At 41.5% G+C, this 22,988-nt stretch overlaps 1 protein-coding gene across 5 annotated transcripts in view; it reads left to right on the forward strand.

The window, feature by feature from the left end:
* The window catches only part of PALM (paralemmin), a 74,608-nt gene that overhangs the window by 3,374 nt on the left and 48,246 nt on the right, over positions 1-22,988 (forward strand). The window lies entirely within an intron of this gene.

A 22,988-nucleotide genomic window follows, 5' to 3' on the forward strand; every position in this document is an offset into this window, starting at 1 on the left:
TAAATAATATACATTTTTCCAGGAAGAGATGTAAGATCGTGGAAAAAAAAACAGCCTCCCTCCTTTAATTTTATTTATTTTATATATAAAATTTGGAGATTGCCCATCTCACCCACCGAGCGACTCTTTGGACCTCAGCTTATTTTGAAGCTTCAACAAATTAAGAATTTTCTCCCTAGACTTTCTTTAACAGGCAAAGCAAATTTTGAATTTGGTTCCTTTGCTTCTTGGCGGTCTAAATGGAGCTTCTTTCAAGAGGGCCCCCACGATCTTAATTGTTAATTGTCTTGTTTTTCACACACCTGTCTCTGCTTGTTAGCTGTAGTTCTGAGAAGTGCATTTCTTAGCTTTGCCTTGATTGCATGGTTATCTTTTTTTAAGAGCACGAACTGCCCACTTGATTCCCAAAGAAGTTGAGGCAGCATCTGAGCACCCATCATTTTATTTCTTCCTTTGGAAGAATTGAGTCTCAGCTTTCAACGTGGTGTCTGGGATCCCACTGCTTTTTAAATGGGTGTTGTTCCAGACCTCTGTAGGGTTAATGGGAGAAGCCAGTTTGATGCTTCAAGAAGCTGGACTAGTCCTGCCTTAGACGTGAAGCCATCTGCTTCTAGCCTAGCCAACTGAACCATTATATCAGTATTTCTCAATCTCAGCGATTTTAAGACCTATGGACCTCAACTCCCAGAATCTCTCAACCCAGTCTGGCTGGGAAATTCTGTGAGCTGAGGTCCACAGGTCTTAAACTCGCTGAGATTGAGAAACACCGAATTACCTCAAACTGGCTTTCACGTAAACACTACTGTACAGAGCTGTGAGACAACACCCAATTTAAGTGCAGTGGGACTACAGACCCCCTGTTCAAAGTTAACTCAATTTTTAATTTTCCCATAGCCTTAAGAAGATAAATCACATGTTATCCCAAAGGTGCTTTTGCAAAAGGCAACTGGACTTTCTATTTTTTTTTTCCTTGAAAACATTCCTCTTCTCATGCAAGAAGCTTCTTCAATTCTGATCGAATAGTGGGGAATGGAAGGATTTATATTATTTTTATATTCTTATTTATATTCAACTAGTCATTAACACTAGTAAATATGAAGGTGTATGTGTGTGTCAGGCTTGAAAAATCAGGACTGCATGTTAAGTTCCAGTTAAGCTCCTTCTCTTATAGTGTGTGACAGAGTTAATGCTTCTGTGTAAAGCTACATTAATATGCTTAGGATCTAATTTCTCTGATTATCTTTGGGTGTGATCATTAAGCTCCTGGACAGGAGGATCACCAGCAACCACCACAACTTAATTTGAACATATTCTAAAATTCAGTCTCACAAGATTAAAAGTTGTGTACAGGATATTGTCAGGTTCACCAAGTTCCTTCCAAGCCACAATTTCTTTTGCAAATAAGCATGTGACGTTCCTAATCTTCCACTATCTCAAAATTTAGTCTGAAACTAAGCAAACTTTGTCATCTCACAGTCCTTTTTGGGGAGTAGCCAAAACTAATAATCTAAAATAATTTAAGCAAAACTTTAAAAACAATGAATTGCAAAACATCTCTGGAGTTGGCGCACAAGATTGAAAGACTAAAAATAATAATGATAATGTCATAATAATACAAACAATAATAGCACCGCACCTGCCGTTAGTACTACCACTATGACTGTTATTGATAGTTAAAATTCTGAAAGCAGACTAGAGAATGATAATTAATCAACTCCTTTCTGTGATGCGCAGAAATGCTAGAGCACTGCCTCTAGCTAGAAAAACTTTGCACAAAAGTATTCTTTCTTGCAATAACCCTTCCCACATCTCAGCTGGTTGTTTCCCAAATTTTACAGAGCAGATTTCAGAATAATTTTGTCACCATTTGGTAATACAAGAAGTGGCCGTGATGTGGGTCAAATTAATTTTAAGATGAATGAGCAGAATGCTTTGAGTGGTTATATAACAATCAGGAAGGGTCTGATGTCATCTTGTGAAACTGAACAAGTTTATTAAAAGGCATAAACATTTGTGGGCTGCCATCAAAGCTTATATATGCCTTCTAATAAAATTTGGTAATCAGAAAAGGTTCTAGAGGATGGATTTTTTTTTATTACCATAGACTTAACATGGTCTACAATCTCTCTACAACTTGCAAAGCGGTTATTAAAGAGCATCTCCAGGACAGTGTTTCTCACCTTTGGCAACTTTAAGATATGTCGGCTTCAATTCTCAGCATGGCTGGCATAGGAATTCTGAGAATTGAAGTCCAGGTATCTTAAAGTTGCTAAGAATGAGAAACACTGCCCTAGGACATGAGATGCATACAGGTAGTCTCAGAGAGAGACATCCAATTTTATGACCTTTTTTGCTGTGGTTGTTAAGCAAATCACATGATTGTTAAGTGAATCCGGTTTCCCCTGTTGACTTTGCTTATTGGAAGCCAGCTGGGAAAGTTGCAAACAGTGATCACATATCCCTGGGAAACTGCAACTGTCATAAATGCATACCAGTTGCCAAGTACCTAAATTTGGATTATGTGCAGCAGTTGTAAGTGTTAGTTTTAGGCCTCTATTTTTGGTGCCATTGTAACTCTGAACAGTCACTAAACAAAGGGTTGAAAGTCAAGGACTACTTGGAGATCTTGGCCAAAAACAGAAAGCTGACTTATGCAGATCTTTGATCTGGTTCAGTTGTTGGCAAAATGTTTTACCTTCATAGAAAGATGTATTAGTACTCAGTGCCCATGAGTACTAAATGGAGCCTCCCTGTTCAAGAACAATTTAGCTCTGAAAGGTGTTGTTGGAAGTAATTAGAAGCATCTAATTGGCCACTGTGGGAGAAAAAGGTAGTCAGATTCAGTGAAGCTGGCCCACTCCCTGTCTTCCATGGCAACAAGTATTAATCAGGTTACCTGAATGGAACTTTGAGTTAAAAGTCCTGAGCAGTTTACCTCAGAATAGAATTATCATTTATTGTAAATTATACAATGAGTCTTGGATTAGGGCTGGGGAAGAGATTAATTTAGTTCATGAAGGAAAACTTGAAACAAAACTTAAATTTTCTGAAATTTTCAGTTCTCTGAATGTTGAAGTATTGTTCACAAATAACAATAAAGAATGTATATTTATGGAACAGCGTGTTCGAAAAATACGTGTTTATTTTAAACACATTTAAATGCATTTAGAAAAAAGCATTTGTAAATTCCCACACACAGACACCCTCAAAAGGACTCTATTTCTGTATATTAGACAAAAAAGAAACAATGCTGTGTTGTGTATTATTGGAGAAAGTGACCGAACTATTTAACCATTTTTAGTGCCAACTTCTTTTTAAAAATATCAAATCAAATTTGACAGAGTCAGTAAAATGAAACCCACAAAACAAATTGGACAAGTTAATAAAAATGAGAAATAGGGAGAAATTAAAACAGACAGATTGATCCATTCTTGTTGGACTCAGAAAGGAACAGTTTACAGTTGATGGTAATCGGATCCCAAACAGAGCTTCTACATCAGGGGTCTTTAAACTTGGCCCTTTTATGACTTGTGGACTTCAACTCCCAGAATTCCTCAGCCAGGCACAAGTGGGAGTTGAAGTCCACAAGTCATAAAAGGGCCAAGTTTGAAGACTCCTGTTCTACATTTTCCCATTGTCTGGGTCAGTGAATTAGAGATAAAGCAGGAAGATGGCTAAGGAGGACTTCTTTGCCTTGCCTGGTCTCCATCAAGGAATTAACAGCACCTAAGGATGAACCCATCACTTTTTCAAATAGTCACATTCCTATATTATAACTTGTTATTTATATGTAATAATTTTTTACATAGGGGAGTTAGTCTGTTGGATGCACGGAAAGAATGGGGAAAAGATCCAGGATATCTCTTCCTCTGCTTCTCCTCCCAATCCCAAGGGGTATTCCAATCTGTTTTGAGAGCAGCAGAGCAACTGTAAGGTAAACAGGGCATCAGATTTCAACACCAGAGGTGCTTCTGGCCTCAGACCACAACTCTTCGATTGAGTGCCTCCCACATGCGTTGGACTACAGAACCAATAATTATTAATTCTGTTGTCTAACACATCTGGAGGACATCATAATAAGGAAAATTGCATTACCAGCAGCTCATCAATCAGGGCAGCATTATCAGCTCCTTTGAATAACTCAGGAGCAGGAAGCCATTGAAAGCATTGAAAAAAAGCAAGCTGCAGAAAAACATTGAAATGGAAGCATTAATGCCGCCATTCTCTCCGATGTTCTCAGTCATAATATTAGCCGTATTAATGACAAAACAAACAAAGAGAGTAGTTATCACCTTTTTTTGTTTGTCTTTAGGTTGTTTGCCTTGATGCCATTGTATAAATACACTTTAAAAAAAAGGGAGTAATGCACCCCAAGTTGCAAGGTTTTGGCATTCTCACTTGAAATACAATTGTAGGAGCATACCAATGAAAGAGCATACCGATCAGCTAAATAAATATAATTTCATGATGTTTCTTGGGAGAACATCAACATCTTGTGTGATTTGGCAATCTCTCTGAGTCTGAAGTCATTTTTTAAAAACAATAATTTTGGCTGGCTGGGGAATTCTGGGAGTTGAAATCCTGTACTTTTCTTATAGGTCTACCAACCATTTCTTATTTTTTCATACTGTGGAAGCCAATATATAAATTTTCTATTATCTCCCCTATAACCCTTTGTCATGGAACTATTTTCTCTACTTTTGTAATATAATCCATAAACAGACTCCAGTCTTTAATTAAAAAAAAAACTTTGTAGATTTCTCTCTGGCGGTCTTGTGTCTCTCAAAGGTGGGGCTAAACGACCTTCCTATTCTCCTTTAACCACATGCTTTCTAGAATCCAGAAGGCTGAAAAAGAGACCTACTGATTAGCTAGCTAGCCAGCCGGCAGGTTGTGACTGTCCCATCTCAACTGCTGATCTGGTCACATTCAATGTTTGACTCCCCTGAAGTTGCAGTAAATTTGCTCTAGCAAGTCAGTTTAGGTGACTGAGAACTCATGCCTGGACCACGGAGTGTGCCTTTCTGCAATCCTAGCAATGAGGGTCTACTGTCACTTAATTTTGCCTTCATCCCTTTTAATTCTGCGCCCTGAACCCAAGTGTTCCTTAATCCCACTAAATGCTTGAGACTGCCAAGGAGCATAGAAGCATCTCACTGAATGATTAAAAGAACTCTGGGAATTGAAATCTACACATCTTTATAGTTGCCAGGCATCTTGCTGGCCTGAACCAAGGAAGCACCCAACTAAGGGGGTGGGTGGGGGCTCAGGGGACCTTCTAGTGAGCTGCAAAAAGCTATCTTGGTCAAAGTTAAAGTCACTGGAAGGGCAGGAAGTTTCCCCACTGCTTTTTGATTTCTCTGATAATTTAAAGCAAGATTTTTCAATCTTGGCAACTTGAAGATGTGTGGATTTCAACTCCCAGAGTTCCCTAGCCACTCATCTTAAAGTTGCCAAGGTTGAGAAACACTGAGCTAGGCTGAAGGAATATAACAACAACAACAACAACAACAACAACAACAACAATAATGTTGGAAGAGACCTTGGAGGTCTTCTAGTCCAACCCCCTTCTCAGGCAGGAGACCCTATACCATTTTAGATAAATGACTGTCCAGTCTCTTCTTAAAAACTTCCAGTGTTGGAGCATTCACAACTTCTGGAGGCAGATTGTTCAACTGATTAATTGCTCTAATTGTCAGGAAATTTCTCCTTAGTTCTAGGTTGCTTCTCTCTTTGATTAGTTTCTATCCGTTGCTTCTCGTCCTGCCTTCAGGTACTTTGGAGAATAGCTTGACTCCCTCTTCTTTGTGGCAGCCCTGAGATATTGGAACACTGCTGTGATATCTCCCCTCGTCCTTCTCTTCCTTAAACTAGACTTACCCAATTCCAGCAACCGTTCCTTATATGTTTTAGCCTCCAGTCCCGTATATCATGTCATGGCAAGAGGTATTTATAGCACATTTTCATGATTATTTACTTGAGAGTAAGCAAAGTTCTACTGTGCTTAGCAGGGCTTTTTGCTGGCCCTTATATGTTCTCTGCATACATACTGCCAAATGAAACAGGCGTATAGACTGATCCAGTAACAAACCCAGGTAGCATTATTCATAATTAGCTGGCAGTGAGACCTAGACTCTACTCTTGTGTCCGAGGGCAGTCTACACCTGACAATATCTGCTTCCTGGAGATAAACAACAGAGATAAGCTATTGGATTTATGACCTTTTTTTCTGGGCAGCTGAAAATAGCACATGGGACCCACCCATTTTATCTCATCAACCATTCTGCTGGGTTGGTTACCGACTGACCCAAGATAAACCTATGAGCTTCATGCTGAGTGGAAATTTGGACATTCTTTCACCAGGATGTTTAATCACATACCGATTTTTGCATGCTTGTTCACTTGCTTACTGCTGGAAGCTTCACATTGGCCAGAGCAGGAAAATCAGATGTTGTATTACAAGCGTGTCCAATCTTGGCAACTTTAAGACTTGTGGACTTCAACTCCCAGAATTCCCCAGCAGGGGAAGATCAATCAATCAGTTCCAACTTCTTGTGGGAAAAAAAAATCTCACGAAGTTGGAATTGATTGTTCATTTCCCCCCCCCCCAAAAAAACTTCTTTTGTTTCTCTGCACACGGCGGTGGCAGATCATGAAGAAGAAACGGCAAGGGGCTGGAAGTCAGGTAAGCAAAGAAATGCAATTCCTGGGAGAAGCGAGGGCATCTGGGCAGTGGTGTGGCAAGCTGTCCAGCTCCATGGGGAAGGGGCAGCTGGCACAGATGCTGACGGCAGAACGCCTGCCCGCTTCACCACCCTCCTTCCCTGAGCCTCCAGTGTTCCACTTGCCACTTGGGTGCCTGGCCACTGCCCAGGGGCTGCAGGGGCTGGCTTGGCACAGGAAGGGCATGCGGCCCATTTGTCCGCTTACCGTACCGGTAGGACGGCCACAGCCAGGCCTCCCACACTGTTGTTACTTGTGGCAGGACAGTGCATGGTGCTTCATGCCATTGCCATTACTCGTGGCAGGATGCCACATGGTGTTTTTGGCCGGCCCGAAGCACCACGTAGTATCCTGCCGCAAGCAATGGCAATGGCGTGGGAGGCCTGGCTGCGGTGGTAAGGGGCGTGTGGGGGGTGAACTAGGGCTTACTTTTGGGGGGGCTTATATTAGGCTGACCTCCCCCAAATCAAGTTGGGGCTTACTTTCTGGGGGGGGGTTACTTTCGGAGAAACACGGTAGTAACCATGAGAAGGATCTTGGAGTTCTAATGGGCAGTGTGTGTGTACTGCACTGCCAAAAAAGCCAACACAGTGCTAGGCTGCATTAATAGAGGGATAGAATCAAGATGATGTGAAATGTTAACACCATTTTATAATGCTTTGGTAAGGCCATGACATGATAGCAGAGCTCCAATATCTCAGGTGCTGCTACAAAGAAGAGGGAGTCAAGCTATTCTCCAAAGCATCTGAAGGCAGGACAAGAAGCCATGGATGGAAACTGGTCAAGGAGAGAAGCAACCTAGAATTATGGAAAAATTTCCTGACAGTTAGAACAATTAATCAGTGGAACAACTTGCCTCCAGAAGTTGTGAATGCTGCAATACTGGAAATTTTAAAGAAGAGATTAGATAACCATTTGTTTGAAATGGAATAGGGTTTCCTACCTGAGCAGGGGCTTGGACTAAGAGACCTCCAAGGTCCCTTCCCTGTTGTTCTATTCTGTTCTGTTCTGTTCTGTTCTGTTCTGTTCTATGTAGATAGATTGAACAAAATGGAACCTTGTTGGGATCAGGTAAATATATAACCAATTTAAGGTCTTGCTTCCAGTGGCAACAGCTAGATGTCTCCAGGAGTTTTGTAAAAACGAGCTACTACATTACGTGGTGGAACTTTTGACTGAGGCATTAGCCTGTACTCTCTAGGACAGTGTTTCTTAACCTCAGCAACTTTAAGATGTGTTGACTTCAACTCCCCAAATTCCCCAGCCAGCATGAAAACTCCCAGAATTCCCTAGTCACCATCCCAGAATTCTTGGAGTTGAAGTTCACACATCTTAAAAGTTGCTGAGGTTGGAAAATACTGATCTAGAGCAGGGGTGTCAAACTCGCAACATCACCTTTTTTCCATTGCTGGCAATGGGGTGGGCGCGGTTTTGGCATGACGCATCCGGCCCATGGGCCAGTAGTTTGACACCCCGATCTAGAGGGTCACATGTGTCCTCCACAGCAGTGTTTTGTCTTTTATTGTAGGCTCTGTAAGCAAAGCAGACCTCTGGACATAATTTCCTCTTGTGACAGAATTCAAGAGCTGAATTCCGACACTTGGCTGTTATCTTCTGTTTATGACTTTCTTTATCTGAGGCCTTCCAGATGTGGTTGAGCTGCAAAATTCCCAGTCAAGGTAGTCTACCATAATGTTAGCTGTGGAATTCTGGGAATCTTCTCACTGGTTGCAGATGGTGAAAACAAATATAAGAGGATTGAAGTGGACACATAAGTGCACAGATGCATTTTCCTTGCTTTATGCTATGAATAGTCAACTGAACTAACTCTTTGGGTACAAGCTCCAAATTGTTAGAAGTAGCCACATTATTGAAGAAAAAGTGGAAGACATTCAGCCTCTTTCATTACAGGTAATCCTCATTTAGTGACTGCCTTGTTTAGTGACTGAGGTTACAGTGGTGACAAAAAAATTATAACCAATCTTTTGCAGATCTGCAAAGGAAAGCTGAAGTAAGATTGTAAGCACAGTTCCTGCTTAGCAACTGCTTCACTTAAAGCCCAGGTTTTTGCTCCTAAATGTGGTTGCTAAGTGAGGACTACGTATATTTTCAAGTTGCTTTCTGCTGTATATCTTGAAAGCCTTGTTATCACCTCACCATCCATCAACCATTCCTTTCTTTCATGGCTTCAGCTCCGAAACAAAGCCTGTATTTAACATAGCATTTTCTAGTCACAGGGTGATTTTTTTTTTCTCCTTCAGGATGCTGTAAGGTCCAGTGGAAAGAAAAATAAAGAACGAAGAGAAGGAGGGCAAGCAAGCAATTGGCATTTAAAGTGCTAAGAACGTGCATTAAAAGGAAGGCCGGGTTGAGAAGAGCAATGACAAGGCCCAGGAAAAAATGGAGGGCATGAATATTTGATGAAAAAAAGCTGTTTACAGAAAGGAAGGCAGGTTCCCCCTTCCTTCCGATCTCTCTCCAAGACTTTTAATAACAACACATCATTTTGTGGCTGAGCAATCTCTGCTTAGGAGTCTTTCCCAACCTGCCCCACTGATAAAAGCAATGGTGACATTTATGAATGAGTGAGGCCTCTACTAACAACCCCCTTGCATAATCAGCTCCAGGCAGGGATTTTTCAACAGGAAGAGTCAATGCCTAAGTCAATATTTCTCAGCCTTAGCAAATTTAAGATGTGTGGACTTCAATTCCCAGAATTCCCTGGTCAGCATGCTGTGCAGAGAATTCTGGGAATTGAAGTCTACATACTGTATCTTATTGTTGCTTATTGTTGCGAAACGTTGGCCTAAGCTTTATCTGGGGCATATCCAGAAGATATTCTTGAGTAAATGGACTTCAGGATGGGGCAGTACAGCCATGGATTATCATTGGCTGCCAGATTAATGTTAGACCCTTGGAACCAGTCAGTGCTAACCCTGGATAGACAGCTGAGCTCTTCAAGACCTATCTTGCCAGGTAATTCTTGCTTAGTGACCTTGTTCAGTAACTGTTTAAAGTTAAAATAGCTCTCAAAAGGGACATTTATGACTGGTCCTTGAATTTGTGGTCATCACAACATCCTTGCAGTCATGTGATTGCAGTTTGGGAACTTGCCCACCAGTGCACATTTATGATGGTTGCAGCATCCTGTGATGTGATAATCTGTGACCTTTCTAAGTGGTTTCCCACACACAAAGCCAAGAGCGAGGCTGGCAGGAGGTTGCTGGTTGAAGTAATTTGACATTATTCTTAACAACCATGTGGCATTAATTTAATAACAATAGCAACAGCACTTAGACTTATATACCGCTTCACAGTGCTTTGCAGCCCTCTCTGGTTTACAGAGTCAGCATGTTGCCCCCAACAATCTGGGTCCTCATTTTACCAACCTCGGAAGGATAAAAGGCTGAATCAACCTTGAGTGGCTAGGATCGAACTGCTGGAAGTGGGCAGAGTTAGCCTGCAATACTGCGTTCTAACCACTGCGCCACCAGGGCTCATAATGGTCACAGCTGGAACTACCATTGTAAGCACAGTGACATAATGTTACACTTTACAACCATCATGTATCAGCAACGGAATTGCCAGTCCCAGTTATGGTAATTAACTAAGGACTATCTATACTATCTATGGATGTTTCCATGTTCCATCAGTGTCTTCCAGATTAATGTCAATAGATTCATTAGATCTCATCTGCTTTACATAGTTGTTCAGTTGGGTTTTTTTTACTGCTTTGATTCTAGACAGAAAAGAAAAATAAAAGAGCTTATCCCACATCTTGTTCCTAAATTAGTATGAACACTCCATCAGCAGTAAAAGCAATAAGCTCCTATCTACTGTGATCACACTAGTTAATAAAACAATCAGAGCAAAAACCAATTTCACAAAGGTAACCAAAGCAATGCAATCTGTTCTTGAGAATATAAACTTTGCTAGGTCAGATCAGAATGGATTTAGTTCTGGTCTCTGGGAAGGAAACTGGCAGGTTTTACATAACCCAAATCCTTTCTCTGGGATTTTTGATGTTCAGATATCCTGTCTCTCAATACCACTGAGGCTCCATTGAAATATCATAGAACCATGAGGTTGGAAGGGAGCTTAGATGTCCTCTAGTCCAGCCGCTTGCCTAGGACAGGAATTCTTTGTTTATCCTAGTCAAATAGCTATCTAATCTTTGCTTGAAAATCTCCAGTAACGGAGCCCCCATGACTCCTGAAGTAGGCTATTCCACTGCATAATAGTTTTCATGACCAGATATTTTTGAGTCTGGATGTTCCTTTTTAAATTCTCCACTTGTTAGTTCTTCTGCTACTTTAAGAGTTGGAAAACAGAAATAGTATCATAAGGCTGGAAAGAACCTTGGAGGCCTTCTAGTCCAAATGCCTGCCTAAAGTAGGAGTCCTTATTCCGTCCTGTAAATGGTTGTCCAGTCTTTTCCTAAAAAACCTCCAATGATAGGGCATCCACAACTCCAAGAGGCAAGCTGTTCTAACGACTAATTGTTCTCACTATTAGGAAATCCCCTTATCGTCTTTGAGCTCTTCTCTGAACTCTTTCTAGGATCTCAGAATCTTTTTTTTGTATCATGGTGACCAGAACTAGACTCAGTATTTCAAGTGTGGCCTGGCTAGTGAAGTATATCTATCACTTCTTGTTGTCTTGATGCTCTGTTGTTGCAGTTTAGGACTGCATTGGCTTTTTTGACAGCTGCAACACACTGCTGGCTCATGCTTAATCTGTGTCTACCAAAATGGTAAGAAGCACGCTGGCTTGTGTGGTTAGGATGCTGGTCTGACAATCAGCAGGCTCATGTTTGAAACCCAGTTGCTGCCATGTGGTGGGGTGAGCTCCCATCACTTGCTCCAGCTCCTGGTGTTGCAGCAGTTTGAAAGTAGGCGATTGTGAGTAGATAGATGGGTACCACTTTGGTGGGCAACTTAACAGGGATACAAAAGGAGCCCCCTGATAAGTGTCCCCCAGGCAATAGTGATGTCACCAGTTGATCTTTTCACCACGGAAACACTTCAGAGCTTCCAACACGGAAGTATAGTATAGTACCAAAATGTCCAGATACTTCTTACAAGTACTTCTTATGCTGAGCCAGATAAAACTCTTGCCGACTTTTAAAAGTATAAAAGCAGAGCCTATTAAACTGGATTAAAGGTCCACTTAATCAGTCTTTCCCTGTTGTTATCTTCCAGACATAATCAGGAATAGATTAACTTTGAACACAGAAGCTTCACTTAGATATCCTAGCAGACAGACAGGGAATGTATTGTTTTCTTCTCCAAAAGCAAATCTCATTCCTGTTTTAAGTGTCTTGAAGGCAAGTCCACTTATGATCTAGGAAGAAAGCCCAGAAGTGGGCATAAAGGTAGTATTCTTCTCCTGACCCTGTTTTGGGGGAGGTAGGATGCTATTACAAATGGAGGTTCCACCCTATTTTCATTAGTAGCTCAGAGCTGTTGCTACATCTGTCTCCTGCAAGTATGTAAAGGAATAAAACATCTAGCCTGCAGATAGATTATCTGGGATGGGGTCTTTCCTCCCGTTTCCCCTGAGGCTTGAGAGTCTTAGTAGCAACTTAAGTAGAATTGGTGGGGCTGCTCTTTTTCATCCTTTATCATTACGGGGATTGATATCTTTAAAAAGATAATTGTGATTCTGGAAGAGCTTGTAGATTGCAACATTGGATCTAATTTAGCACAGTGAGCTTGAAAATAATTATTTGGTCCATTGCTCCCAAACACTGCAGTTTAGATATTTGGTTGGAAGTGACCGAGGGAGGTGGGTGGATGCAGAGAGGCAGAAGCAGAGATGCTGTTTTCATCTGTGGCAAGAAAAAGCATTAAGTTCCTTTTAACCAAAGACTGAATGTTTTCAAGTCACAAAGGGTAGGTGTCTGAACTTGTCCCATAACTTTAGCTATGGTTCTTTGCCAGGACTAAGTGGGCTGAGCTACCACATCTCCTGAGCCAGGGTTTTGTTCCAACAGGGTGAGATGGGCTATTCCCAGAGTGGGGAGGGAAAGGAAGAAGAGGGCCAGCAGCCTATTTTGGAAGAGCAAAGAGCACTGAAAAAAAAACACTTGTTTGCAGCCACAGCAGGGCAAACAAACATTATTGTTCTGTATCGTGGATGTGGAGGCAAAGGGTCACTTGGCCTTTCCTTTAAAACATGCAGGGAAAAAAGGAACCTCCCACATCAGCACTGGGGAAAATATTGCTCTTGTCAGCTGAGTAACACTCTCTGCTTGAGAAAGAATGAGAGAGCAAGGGAGAAAAACAACCGATTCAGAGCTCGGTTCACATTGTTGATTTGCCTTGCTTCGCTTCTCCTTCCCCCTAACCCCCCTTCTCCTCCACCCCTTTCCCTTCCCATCCATCCATCCATCCATCCATCCATCCATCCATCCATCCATCCATCCCATTACTTCTGAGCCTGGGAGCTTTAGCTTACTCTGTCTCCAACCTGGGCTGATTCACCCCTCCTTAAACAATCCCGAGACGACCATTTCCCCAGGAGCGGCCATCTTGAGGCTGGCCTAGAACACCTCAGCAAAAGGGCTGAAGAGCTCAGTCTGCTGGCCTTCCCTCTCCAACAGCTGGTATCAAAAAAGGAGCCGTCTCTGCTAAGTTTCTGCTCTGAACTCTGGGGGCCATCAAGTTAAAGTTTGCTCAGGTGCTTTCTTGACATGCTCAGGGTAAACAGTTCCAGAGGAGAAGAAATTTGCTTAAAGCAGGGGTCTTCAAACTTGGCCCTTTTATGACTTGTGGACTTCAACTCCCAGAATTCCTCAGCCAGCGATGCTGGCTGAGGAATTCTGGGAGTTGAAGTCCACAAGTCATAAAAGGGCCAAGTTTGAAGATCCCTGGCTTAAAGGACTGAGGGGAAATTCTCCAATGCTCTTTCTCTCTGTTATTCTTACAGCAATCCAGCCATTCTGACTTTCAATCTTCCAGTTTTCTGAAACCAGAAAAGGAGCAGCCAACTATTAGAATTTAATTTCAAAAATATTTTATTTGTAGATTTTATTTTACTTTTATACTGTTTCCTGCATAAACACTTTCATCTTCCTTATGCCATAGTAGATTTTCAGATTGGCTGAACCATCTTCGCAATGCCAAACAAAACGATATCTGAATGTCATATGACTTTCCACATGTTCCTGCTACATAAACTCTGTAATGGTACATGGACATTTATGGCTGATTTCCCATGCCATGCTAAGTTATGATTTGTGGAACCATGGTTTACTGAATAAACCAGCACGAAAGCTTGAAATTCAGTCATGTTTTCCATCTCCCCGGTTTTTTGTTTTGAAGTCTTTTGCAGAACTCAGAATTCACTATCTGATGACCTAATAATGGGTTTCTAATGTATAACTTTTAAATTTTTGAATGTTCATGCTGTCACAGTGACTTCTCCTTTCTTATAATACGATTAAATTCTTTCCATCTGAAATGCACTTAATAGGAATGTTTTAGCGCAACACTCACTTATACAAAGCAAAAAAATTGTAGCAGGTTGTATGGTAATAGCTCATACTGTTAGTAGATGAGATGGGGATGATGGGATATGTTTATTGTTCAGGCCAAAATCTGGATACTGTTCAGGCCAGAAGTGTTGGCTCCATGTATCCCTGATATAAACTGGTCGGTTTCATCTCCTAAGTGCAAAGAAACCACTTAGTTGTCATTTCTCATGCTGGAGAGCTGGGAGGTGGGTGCTTGGGATGATGTTGCCGTGGCAACCAATATTAGCCAGGCAACAGGATGCTCTGGGAGAGTGCAACAGCAAAGGAAAGGCTAAGATGAGCCTTGTTTCAGAAATAAATATACCCCAGAGGTGCAAAACAGAAAGGGGAAGAAGGAAGAAGTTTGGGAATTGTGGTCTCGTTAATGGCTGCCCTCCTGCTCAGGTTCTCCTGCTGTCGTTTGGATCTGTAGGGCCTCTGGCTAAGCTGGGTTTGGCTACTAGGCAACTGATGGGCTGGTGGAACTCAGAGCTACACCTGTCTTATCCTGCAAGAGCTGTGCCAAGAGGAACCTCCATGGGAACTGGGGGTAATGGTAGATGTTGAGAAGCACTGGGCTAGAATCAACTTCCTATTCTTCTGTTTATCAAGAAATGCTGGGGAAAAATGAAGTTTTAGGAAAGGCTTCAAAGCTGTACCTAGAGACAGAGCTTCTAGTGCAGCTGCAATTTAGATATTTTTGAAATGGATGTTCTTTTATTGTGGTGGCTTCTTCCATGCAACCCTAAGGACAATGTAGGAACGGAGGCAAATTTCTATCTGTGAAACTCTTAACCTTGCAATTTTGTGGCCTGACTTCAAGATTGCATCAACCATGCCTTCCTCTTTTCTTCCCTGCTGGTTTGCTTGAAAAACAGTTTTGGAAATGTCCAACGTGTGCACGTTCTCTGTAGTCTTTACATTGGCCTTATAAAAGTATTGCGCACTATGGTTGTAGGTTCTCCTTACACCACCATCCCAACCCCATCGTTAACACAACTTCTTTGGCTTTTCATATGGGCTGGACAAAGACTTTTTCCAAACTTTTAAGCCTGATTTAAGAAGACAGAGAAGGGGCTTTGTGCAGGTCCCACATCCTCCATGTCATGTTTTCACCTTTGAATCAGAAGAAGGGGCTAGCCATATTTTTTAGTTATGAGATAGCCAAGGATTGTATGTGAATGTTCTGCCCTTTACTGTACAAGTAGTACTTGACTTACAAGCACAACTGAGCCCCAAATTTCTAAATTTTGATCTTTTTAGCTACAGTTGTTGTGAATCACTATAATTATTAAGTGAATCATGCAGTTGTTAAGTGAATCTGGCTATACCCTTTCACTTTGCTTATTAAAAGCCAGCTGGATGACATGACCCTGGAACAGTGCAACTGTTATAAATGCATGCCAGTTGTCAAGCACCTGAATTTTGATCATGTGAGCATGATGCAATGGTCGTAAGTGTGAAAGCTGGTCATACGTCATTTTTTTCAGTGCCGTTTTAATTTTGAATGGTCACTAAACGAATGATTGTAAGTCAAGGTATACCTGTAATCTCTCTCTCCAGCAGTCTGCAGACCCCCGACTTCCCAAGTTTCTAATTCCAAGAAAAGACATAGAAGGGGGTCTCTTCGTATGCGGATTTTTCAGCACATCGATGTCCTGTCCTTAAGAAACTGTTGGGATAATGTTTTCCTCTCCCCAGGGACCTTTAGAGAAATTGTCCACCCAATTTCTTTGCTCCAACTAGATGGAAAGAATTCCAAAAGGCTGTTTAAGTTCAGCTGTTCTTTCTGTATTTCACAAAAGACAGAGAGAACTGAAGACTGGAAATTTGGTTTTGTCGTGAAAACCTGGGCCATGGCCACAGGATAGCAAAGCTCTGGTCTCAAGAAGATCTGAAATTATGCAAGACAAAGTTTATACAGCTCACACTGAGTGAGGGACTCTCTTGCTATCTCCTCTAAGCAGAAATTATTCTTTAACCTTCTTTTCCAGCCCACAAGCGACTTTCTTTAGACAGCAAGCCATTTCTTGGGTTGTTTCCTTTCCCCTGCTTGCTTGGAAGGCTCCAAGTCTCTGGCTCGAAATAAATTTTTACAGCCCCCTTCTGTGAAAGATGTTGACGTAAGGAGCACAAAGTGGGTGGCTGGAGGGGAGATGGAAAGAAGGGTTTTTACCTCACCAGCTGTATTTTACAAAAAAAAAAAAAAAACCACCTGCTTAAAATGGTGGTGGTCAGCAAATGTGAGCCTCCTTGAGAATGCCAGAAGTTTGGCAATGATGGGCCTTCTATGATCTCAACCAGGGAAAGTTCAGTGGAAAAACAACTGCAGCGTTGGAACAAAAACCTTCGTGGAGATGCTTGGTGTGTGTGTGCATTCTAAACTGCTGACGGATTTTGTTTGGTGTCGCTAACGCAGTAACTCTGGAACAGTAAAATAAGGTGCCAAGTGTGACTAACAGGATGCGAGATGGCTGTGTGTGTGATTGTTCATTTCACATGACTCCCAAATGTTGCTGCTGCCTGAGGAGTAAAATGAAGCTACTTGGTGATAAACTGCCTGGAGTTGCTGGGAGTCGGGCAGCTTATCAATTTAATAGATGATGGTGTTGATGAGGATGAGGAGGAGATGATGATGGTGATGATGATGATGATGATTTTCAAAAGACAAGCAAGCCAGGAGTAGCTTTGCTCATTTCTAAATGTCATTGCCAGACTCCACAGAAACTTGGGCAGAACAGAAGTATCCAGCTAGAGAACTCCGAGCCAAGCCCATTTATCATAGCTAGAGGCCCAAAAGTAGGATCCAACTCTCTGGGTTAGTCTGTTTCTCAATAATGAGGTTCTAATTAGCTCTCTCTCTTTCTCTTTATATAATTTTTTGCTTTAGAAAGATAGAACTTATATTTGCCAATTGCCACAATTTTTTCTTTCCTAAGACCACTACTTGTTCCAAAGCGCAGTCCAGCAGCAATACTCTGGAAATAAAGTCAAGACCTTCCCGATTGCTACATGGACACATCCATGATGTTTTCCAGATCTCAATGGAGAAGTAGTTTGGCATTGTCCTGTCCTGGAATGTTTTCCATCTTCACGTCTGGCCTACAGTCCTGGAATTTTCTGCAGAAATATCACCCCAGTACTAACTGGAGCTCAGCTTCAGAACTAAATCAAGAAAAAGTGTTTTGGAATATTTGTGTGCCTAAATGTACAATAGGATGCATCCTCTTACAATAGCCATATTTTTTCCAGGGACTGAATGATGCTACCCCCATGCTCTGGGGGAGGGATGTAGACAGGTGCTATGTTTTCTCCCCCTGCACATCTGGAATCACATAATTTAAAGCTTGGAAAGGGTCTTGGAAATCATCTAGTTTGGGGGTCTCCAAACTTGGCAGTTTTAAGACTTGTGGACTTCAACTCCCAGAATTCCTCAGCCAGGCATGTAATTTATATACTTTCAACAAATTGCCATGGGTAATTTCATCAATTTTTGGCTTAGTAGGAATAGTTTGGGAGATTTTCAAATATGTGTTAGTTCATGTATCAATCTTTAAATCAATTTAAATGTTCCTATTGTGATGGGTAGTGGGTTCAGTTGTTGTTACCCAAAGAAAAAACACTTTTATCCAATTTTGGATAATTTACCCAGGTTTGAGGGAACCATAATAGTAGTAGTAGTAGTAGTGGTAGTAATAATAATAATAATAATAATAATAATAATAATAATAATAAAGTTGGAAGGGATCTTGGAGGTCATCTAGTCCAACTCCCCACCTAGGGCAAGAGTCCAACATTATTACTGCAACCCTGTAAAATGGCCATCCAGTCTGTTTACACATTACCCATGTGCTTCACCTCCCAAGGCAGGCAGTTCTATTGTTGAACAGATCTTATTGTTATTTCTTGATGTTCAGCCAAAATCTGTTTTTTTGTAAGTTAAATTCATTGTTCCTTATCTTAAATCCAAAGCCGGCACTTCATTTACTATGAGACCCAACTTTGCTGAGTTTCAGAGAACGCTCCAAAACTGAAATCTTGAATTCTGTTACAAATAATAATAATAATAAAGTTGGAAGGACCTTGGAGGTCATCAAGTCCAACCCCCTGCTCAGGCAGGAAACCCTATATCATTTCGGACAAATGGCTGTCCAGTTTCTTCTTAAAAACTTCCAGTGTTGGAGCATTCACCGCTTCTGGAGGCAGGTTGTTCCTCTGGTTAATTGTTCTAACTGTCAGGAAGTTTCTCCTTAGTTCTAGGTTGCTTCTCTCCTTGATTAGTTTCCACCTGTTGCTTCTTGTCCTGCCTCCAGGTGCTTTGGAGAATAGCTTGACTCCCTCTCCTTTGTGGCAGTCCCTGAGATATTGGAATAATAATAATAATAATAATCCCTCTTCTTTGTGGCAGCCCAGGAGATAATCCTTGACTTACAACCACCACTGAATCCAAAATTTCTGGTGTTAAGCAAAACAGTTGTGAGATTTGCCCCATTTTACAAACTTTCTTGCCACAGTTGTTAAGTGAATCATTGCAGTTGTTAAGTTAGTAACATGGTTGTTAAATGAATCTGGCTTTCCCACTGCCTTTACTTGTCAGAAGATCACAAAAGGGGATCACATACTATAACCCCGGGACACTGAAACCATCAAAAATACATGCCTGTCGCCAAGCATCCAAATTTTGGTCACATGACCATCGGGATATGCTGCAACTATCCTAAGTGTGAAAAACTGTCAAAAGTCCTTTTTTCAGTTGTAACTTTGAACGGTCACTAAACAAATGGTTCTAATTCGAGGACTACCTGTTCCATATCCCCCCCCACAAGATTCCAATGATTTTTGTTCACTTTTTTTCTTATAGGAAGCTTCTGAGCATGCATTGATATACATTTGATTAATGAAGGATTTATTTTCCTCTTGTTGCTGAAGACACGGTCCTTTTGCATCCAGTTATGGCCAAAGGAAATTGCCTCTTACCCGCCGTTCAGGGCTTGTCCTACTGTATCCCTTTACATAGAAGGATCTCAAGAATTTATTTGCTTGAAAAATAACTAGAAAGCGAGCACAGAAATGTGTGATTGAATGTTGTTATTTTTGGTTATAGGTCTGGCAGATACCAGATAAAGTACGAATTTCAGTTTTGCTTTTCCTGATGATGCTTTTATATTCATGTAGTATTAAAAAAACTGGTCAAAGTTGTGGGGATAACAGGGAAGGACTGTGGGGGGAGAGGAAGCTGCCAGAAAACTGCAAATTCAATCTATATCTGTTTGATTCTGCTTGTTGTTCAGTTGCATTTTAGAAGGTTGCAGTCCTACTTTCCTCTTACAACTCATTGAATTATAGTGTACTTACAACCGAATAGACATGTATTTCAGGGGCTGCCTCAGGGGCTGCCACAAAGAAGAGGGAGTCAAGCTATTCTCCAAAGCACCTGGAGGCAGGACAAGAAGCAACGGATGGAAACTAATCAAGGAGAGAAGCAACCTAGAACTAAGGAGAAACTTCCTGACAGTTAGAACAATTAACCAGTGGAACAACCTGCCTCCAGAAGTTGTGAATACTCCAACACTGGAAGTTTTTAAGAAGAGATTGGACAGCCATTTGTCCGAAATGGTATAGGGTTTCCTGCCTGAGCAGGGGGTTGGACTAGATGATCTCCAAGGTCCCTTCCATTATTATCATTATTATTATTAGTAGTAGTAGTAATAAAGCAATGTGCTATTCAGAATTTTTCCAAGTATTTGATAAGGAAAAAAGGAACTTCTGTAAATGATTCTATGCCCATCAGGGAAAATAGGCTGATAACTTACCTAGGAGTAAGCAGCACTGAACTGAATGAATCTGAAAAAGCCTGCAGGTTTTTTGGATAATAGCTGATTTATTTGTTTTCTTCTTCAGTGTATATCAGGGGTCTTCAAACTTGTCCCTTTTATGACTTATGGACTTCCACTCCCAGAATTCCTCACAGCGATGCCAGATGACTGTTTCATAGGTCAAGAGCTGTCATGGAATAGTCATCCTTGTGGAGCCTATCAAATGGAATTGCTCAATAGAAGGGGTCAGGAACATGCCAATTCTCTCAGATCTAGTGGGAAGGAAAGAATTAACAGGGGACTGGGCTCCCGTGAATAACCCAGCCCTGTGCCATTAAGGCAGTGTTTCTCAACCTTGACAATTTTAAGGCATGTGGACTTCAACTCCCAGAATTCCACAGCCAGCCTTGGGAGTTGAAGTCCACATGCCTTAAAATTGTCAAGGTTGAGAAACACTGCATTAGGGGCTTTATGGATGATAACCAATACCACAACATCTATCCAGAAATCTACTGGAAGTCAGTGTAGGTAGTCCTAGTTTAGTGGCTACAGTTCAGGCTGAAATTCAGCCGTTAAGCGAAGCTGTGGTGTTCCAATACTGAAGCACCTTCATTTGTTTTTAAGAAGAGATTGGACAATCATTGGTAGGAAATGGTATAGAGTTCCTGCTTGAGCAGGGGGTTGGGCAAAAAGGCCTCCAAGGTCCCTTCCAACTCTGTTATTCTGTTGCTGAGTAAAACTCTTGTCTATTCTTACAATCTTATTTCAGCCTTTCTTTGCTTTACAGAGCTGCGAAGGTCATAGGTGCGAGGATTGTTGCAAAGTTACATTTTATTGCCATCATAACTGCAAATGGTCACTAAACGAGGCAATTGCTAACTCTGATAAATCTGATAAATAATGGGGTTTGTCACCTTGCTGAAATTTATGTGCATCTCCTTGCTGAAATTTGTTTGGAGATCTATATCCCAGTTTTGTTTTTGTTTTTTTAGGGTAGTTCTGGCATTGACAAAACTTAATGAGAACAGACTTTCTACAGAGAAGTCCTGTAGATGAATGTTATCCAGGGCTTTTTAAAGCCATTACATTTAAGAATGATCTCTAAGTACTAATGAGGCTGCCCTTATCTTGGGGTAGTGTTACTGTTCCACAAACCTCAAAAGATACCCTATAACAGGGGTGTCAAACTCGCAATGTCATGTGATGTGTCGCGACATATCATGACTTCTTTGCCATTGCTGGCAATGGAGTGGGTGCGGTTTCACTATGATGCATCTGGCCCGTGGGCCGGCAGTTTGACACCCCTGCCCTATATCATTAGACTTTTTCCCCCCAATCAGCCCTACTCTATCTTTTGGACAGGTGTGTCAGCTATGTCCACCATCTTCCCAAAGCACAGAGCACTTTTGACTTCAGCATTCCTGCAGTGGCCACCAAAACTGGGAATGTTTCTCAATGGCCCATGCCTGATATTGGCATCTCCAGTTGCCAGCTACAATAATTGCCACTGACAATAAGTCTACAGCAGGGGTAGGCAACCTTGGCTCTTTTATGACTCGTGGACTTCAACTCCCAGAATTCCTCAGCCAGCATGGCTGGCTTAGGAATTCTGGGAGTTGAAGTCCTCAAGTCATAAAAGAGCCAAGGTTGCCTACCCCTGGTCTACAGACTCTTACCTAGAAAAATCCAGAGAACCGTTAGATGGCAGCAAAGAGAAACAAGAGACTCGTAACTCTCATCTATTGTTCATTTGGATTTTGGCAGCCCAGCTCAAGTAACCCTAACTCAGTGTTTCTCAACCTTGATAAGTTTAAGGCATGTGGACTTCAACTCCCAGAATTCCACAGCCAGCAATGCTGGCTGTGGAATTCTGGGAGTTGAAGTCCACATGCCTTAAAATTGTTAAGGTTGAGAAACACTGCGCCTAACTAGACAAACAATTGAAGGAACTAGGAGTAGATGATCCCATTCACCCCATCATGCCAAATTCTTCATCCTGGCTCATTTCCCCATGTATCTGTGCTTGTTTTAAAGAGCAGGAGCAGGCCAGTCTCCCCTCCCCCTTTTTTTTGGCTACCTTTTTGGCATGAGAGGAGCCTTTCCCACCCTCCAGAACAATACACAGGCCAAAACCCCCAAGAGCACCAAGAAGGAAGTGCCGGTTTTTAGCAACAACAACAACAACAAAAGAAAAACGTGCAGAAAGGAGGGAAGATGGGGTCAGAAGGCAAGGAAGGAAATGGCCATTAAGTGTCTGTCTGCTGCATCCAGTGAGTTTTGATAGACCATCTGTGCCCCCTCAAAGGAACACTCCCTCCCTCCCAACATCTCTGCAATACTCATCTGTAGAGGCTGCTTAACTGTAGACAGACACAAAATGTCTTTATTGTTTACTAAGCAATACTTTTTATATTCTTAAGGGGTGGCACCAAAGTGATGCATGACTGATCAATAGATCAGAGATAAATATACCTTTTGCTCCTTTTTAATAATTCTTCAACTTTGCTTTGTTGACACTGAGAATTTTTGATTCCACCCTTCTTGCGTGAAAGGTTTCCCAACATACAACATTCTTGCAAACAGTTCTCTTCCATTTACAGATAGTCCTTGACTTACAACAGTTCATTTAGTGACCATTCAAAGTACAACAGCACTGAAAAAGGTGTCTTATAACCCTTTTTTCACACTTACAACGCATTGTAACATCCCCTTGGTCACGTGATCAAAATTAAGGACCTTGACAACTGACTCATATTTATGACAGTTGCAGTGTCCCGTGGTCATGTGATCACATTTGTGATCTGACAAAGTCAATGGGGAAGCCAAATTCACGTAACAACTGTGTTGCTAATTTAACAACTGCAAGGATTCACTTAACAGCAGTAGTAAGAAAGGTCATGAAATGGGGCAAAATTCACTTAACAACTATTGTG

The sequence above is a fragment of the Crotalus tigris genome, unplaced genomic scaffold (assembly GCF_016545835.1).
Source record: "Crotalus tigris isolate CLP2741 ecotype Arizona unplaced genomic scaffold, ASM1654583v1 scf7180000017633.3093840, whole genome shotgun sequence".
NCBI classification, from domain to species: Eukaryota; Metazoa; Chordata; class Lepidosauria; order Squamata; family Viperidae; genus Crotalus; species Crotalus tigris.